This window comes from Sinocyclocheilus rhinocerous, unplaced genomic scaffold (genome assembly GCF_001515625.1).
Source record: "Sinocyclocheilus rhinocerous isolate Xijiao unplaced genomic scaffold, SAMN03320098_v1.1 scaffold1888, whole genome shotgun sequence".
NCBI lineage: Eukaryota > Metazoa > Chordata > Actinopteri > Cypriniformes > Cyprinidae > Sinocyclocheilus > Sinocyclocheilus rhinocerous.
This window is the reverse complement of record NW_015646395.1, coordinates 123,139-126,400: the sequence shown is the minus strand read 5'-3', so window position 1 is coordinate 126,400 and position 3,262 is coordinate 123,139. Positions and strand designations below refer to the sequence as shown.

General features: G+C 35.5%; 1 protein-coding gene across 1 annotated transcript in view; it reads left to right on the top strand.

Annotated features, from left to right (window-relative positions):
• LOC107707771 (gastrula zinc finger protein XlCGF57.1-like) overlaps window positions 1-3,262 on the top strand; it is a 132,956-nt gene that overhangs the window by 124,792 nt on the left and 4,902 nt on the right. The gene's annotated exons all lie outside the window — the stretch shown is intronic.

Here is a 3,262-nt window from a genome sequence, read left to right as displayed (position 1 = left end):
AAACTGCATAAACACATTTCATTACACCAAATACACAAAATAATGTTCTTTTTAGCAGCATCATATGACCCCTTTAATGTTAATCTGGGAAAACTCACTTGATTTGTAACGTAAATCATTTAAACCTATGCCAACACAGGAGAATACATCAACATATTTCTAAATATGCGATTTACTGTACATTGCGATTTCAAAATAAAAGTTTCCGACTTTGCATGTGGCAAAATATTAAAATTAAATGGATTTAAACGTCCTTGAATCACATGAAACATCACCATGCCGTTGGCGCCCTCTGCAGGTATTTGTTATAATATAGGCATATTACATTATGTATTTAACAGTGTTGTTCAATAAAACCATGTACTTGGTTTTGATACTTTATTTGAGGCCAATTATTATTGCCTCATCGTTACTTTATATATAAGTATAGTCATATTAAAGCCTGTTTTTCCCTCTTAGTTCTATTTGTATTACTAAAAAATATCAGATGTCAAAATATTCAGTAGATTAATTGATTAGCAAAATAATTTAATAGTTAATAGTTAAGCACTAGATTAGTTAAAACATTTCAAAATACAAGTGCATTGTTTTACTTTTTGTGATTAAGAAATTTTCAAATGACAAAATGAACCAAGTATCTGCATTTTGTCTCACCTTGTGAGCTAAGTGTATTGTCACACCCCTAGTGTCTATGAGCGTGATAAAGCTCATAATTTTCCAAGTGTATGATATAGCTTTATTCTTTAGGTCAATCATATATTCATGAAAAAAAAATCAGTTTGAATAAGGAAAGCGATAACTTTGCCATAGTATCCTTTCAAATTTTAAATTTGCCACAGTCATTGCATTCTTTGGATGTGCTGCACTTTATTTGTACCATTTTGTTTTATTCGTTTATTTATTAGAATCTGAAAGATAATAACAACATTGGTTGATTAGTGAGATTTGATTTTAGTCCAAAAACCAAAAAAGTAGCGCAAGTCTTTGAAAGTCCTGGAATTTTATTTTGCAGTATCTGTACGAACCCTGTTTAAGTTACCAGTTCTTGGACCATTTTAATGTTTTTGTTGTTGTTAATTGAACTGAACTGTAGTTTTCTGTAGTAAACTGTCTTTGTATATTTCCTATTTTATATTCATTTCCTAGTATTTAATTTACCATTATTTCTTTTGAACAAAACAATTTCAGCAATTTGGTGTTTTAGATTGTAGGTCATCTTGGACATGTCAAGGACAAAGCTAACCAGTGCTAACCATGTGTTTGCACCATATTGTAGTGAGTAAACTTACTTGGTATTGCTGTTTCAAATATCCCACCATAATCTGTAGTCTGATCCTGTCAAGGGCTAATGGCAATGGCAGATACGTTACTAGTTAACCCTGTGTATGTGTCCGCCCCTGCAACCCCCAACCCCCAGAAAAAAGTTCAGGCTCAGGATTTTTTTTTGCTTTAACCCCTGCATTCCTTATAAGCTTTCCATTGAAAAACAGTGATCTATCGTCGTTGCTTGAGGCTATATAGTGAGGATATATAGTTTGTCAAGATTCATTTTGTCCCTTTTCATTGAATCTATTTATAAACATTGACACGTGCAAACAAAGAGCGTTCAGTGCGCCGGCGTCCAGGTGCGGGTTAACCGTGAAGCTGTGGCTTTAATTCCGTTAGAAATAATGATGTTACCAGCTCCTTGTTGAGTGGTATTGCTGTTTCAAATATCCCACCATAATCTGTAGTCTGATCCTGTCAAGGGCTAATGGCAATGGCAGATACGTTACTAGTTAACCCTGTGTATGTGTCCGCCCCTGCAACCCCCAACCCCCAGAAAAAAGTTCAGGCTCAGGATTTTTTTTTGCTTTAACCCCTGCATTCCTTATAAGCTTTCCATTGAAAAACAGTGATCTATCGTCGTTGCTTGAGGCTATATAGTGAGGATATATAGTTTGTCAAGATTCATTTTGTCCCTTTTCATTGAATCTATTTATAAACATTGACACGTGCAAACAAAGAGCGTTCAGTGCGCCAGCGTCCAGGTGCGGGTTAACCGTGAAGCTGTGGCTTTAATTCCTTTAGAAATAATGATGTTACCAGCTCCTTGTTGAGAAAAATAATGTAGCTCTTGAGCGATTAAGCTATTTAGTTATAATTATAATATTGCGGGGCAGCGCTAAAAAGTTTGTTGCTAAATGTCTGAGTGCGGTCGCAACGTGATCTGTGTGAGTTAGATACAGTGAAGACAGCGCATTAGTATAGAACTCTCCTAATTTTTCTTTTTCTTTTTTAAACATAGAAAGTGTGTTCATTTGTGCAATGATAACCTACCTGCAATGTAAATATGATTTTTTAATATATTAGAATGAGTACATTACAATATAAACTTATTAGAACGAGTACATATTATTTATGGGCTTAAAAACAGACCTGGTGGGGAGTGCCCAATGTAAACATGAAACATATGCCATTACCTATATTGTACTGTGGTACAGTTATGGAGGCCCTTCATAATGCAGAGGTCAACTGCCTGCTCTGCCAATAGTTAGAAATGGCCCTATAGTATGCAGTGTTTAATAAACCGCTGTTTTACTAAATTCTGCTGAGGTGAAATTCAGTGCAGTCCTATATCGTGATATGTATCGTAGCGTGGCCTATGTATCGTGATACGTATCGTATCGTGACTTTGCTGGTGATACACAGCCCTATTGTAAACCAGTCTTATCTAGGTGTTATGTCTTTGATACCACAGTAACAAGAGGCCTGGTTCTGCCTGGGTGTTAGTTCACATATCTCTAACAGATAGTTTGCTTGTTGGATAAGGATAATATTTTTCTAATATTTTATACCAGGGATGTCAAATTCAGTTTCGGTAGGGCTACAACCCTCTAGAGTTTAGCTAATCTATGCAGGACTGTGACCCTCAAGGAGCTGAGTTTGACACTTCTTTTTGGACATAAATGGGAGATTTCAATTCAATTCAAGTTTATTTGTATAGCGCTTTTCACGATACAAATCGTTGCAAAGCAACTTTACAGAAAATTACATTTCTACAATATATTTAGTAGTAGCTTATCAGTGGTGACTGTCAGTTAATGTACATATGGCAGAAATGTACGGCAAAATCAATTAAATGCGTAATCAAACAGACGATGAACACTATTAACAGCAATTATTATATGATGCAATCAAACTTATAGCAAAATGTGGTAGTTCTGTATGTTGTTTCAGGGTTGGCAACCTTTGAGGACCTCTGAGGGGGTGGCATCATCTC